Genomic DNA, 1,505 nt, shown 5'->3' with positions numbered 1-1,505 from the left:
AAAGGGGGTTTTTTTTTTTTTTTTTTTTTTTATGGGGAAAGAATTTCAATTTTGAACATGTCAAGCTTGCAGTATCCATAGGACATCAGATAACAATCCCCAGAAGGCACTAGACATACACTTGTTGGTATTCAAGATAGAAGTGATTTGTTTCTTGATTTGGAAATCATTAGCATATAAGGTACTGGTTAAGCTGTAAAAGAAATCACTCAGAATACCAAGGAAAAGACAAGAAGAGCAGTGAGAGACAGCATGATAGATACAGAAGTCAGTGGACAAATGATGCTCCTAGAAAGAATAGAACAAATAGAACAGATGCAATAATCAAATATATAGCATAAGAAAACATAAGAGTAAAGTGCTAGAAGGATTTTAAGAGAAGTCAGAGTGAAGACAAGAAGGTCCATTATTGCTACACTTATTTATCATTGTTGTTAAAGTAAATCCTATCCAATAAAAAGATAGAAAGGAAGAGAGGGAGGGAGGGGTTTTATTATTTGCAATATTATCAATGTTTGCAAAAGATAAGATTGTGTAACTAGAAAATCCAAGAGAATCAAAGCTACTAGAACCAAGAGAGTAATAGTACCCATTTACAAAATAAAAACTGTTGTCCTAACACATCTCAGAAACCACCATTTAGAAAATAAAGTGGAAAGCTATCGAAATAAATATCATGCACAATACAAACAAGGGGGGTGGGCACCTGGGTGCCTCAGTCAGTTGACTGTCCGACTTCAGCTCAGGTCATGAGATCTCGCCGTTCGTGAGCTGGAGCCCTGCATGGGGCTCTCTCCTGGAAGCACAGAGCTCTGTCCCCTCTCTCTCTGCCCCTGCCCCATGTGTACTCTCTCAAAACTAAATAAAGCGTTGTAAAAACATAAAAAATAAAAACAAAAACAAAATAAGGAAAGAACTATGTTTGGAAATGCAGAGGAAAGAAGTTAAAGGTTCTTCTTCTTACGTCCCATGTTAGAGGTGGTAATTACACCCCACATTTTTGCTGATGCTGCACATGTGCAAGTTGTGAGTCTCCAGTCAAATAACAAGCTCCTGGACTATAGGACCGGGTCTTCCTTTCTGTTTCTTATCTGAAATCTAGTGGAAAGCTGACCACAGAAGAGGGCTAAAACCATCTGACTCATGTTGTTTTTGTGCCTTTTTTTTTTCTTTCCAATTTGACTTAAACGTTAAGTAGAGACTTAACAGGAGAAAATAACCACTTTGAGAACTAATGAAAACATATCACTATATCAAAATTATTCTTCTAACTACCTCCCCCGACTCTGAGAACTAATAGTTCCACAACACAAGATTTAGTGTCCACATTCCTGTTAAATTTTTCTTGCTTCAACGAAGCACATTTTATAAAAAGACCTTTTAAACATGAATCTGCCGGAATACCCATAAGAACCAGAATCCTCAAACAGATTTAGGGTGGAGGGAAAGAGAAAGCAAACTCTTTCAAACCAAAGTTTTCACCTCTCCTGTCACTTTTGTTCCTC

Source organism: Crocuta crocuta, unplaced genomic scaffold (assembly GCF_008692635.1).
Source record: "Crocuta crocuta isolate KB4526 unplaced genomic scaffold, BGI_CrCroc_1.0 scaffold333, whole genome shotgun sequence".
Classification (NCBI taxonomy): Eukaryota; Metazoa; Chordata; class Mammalia; order Carnivora; family Hyaenidae; genus Crocuta; species Crocuta crocuta.
Note: the sequence above shows the minus strand (reverse complement) of the source record.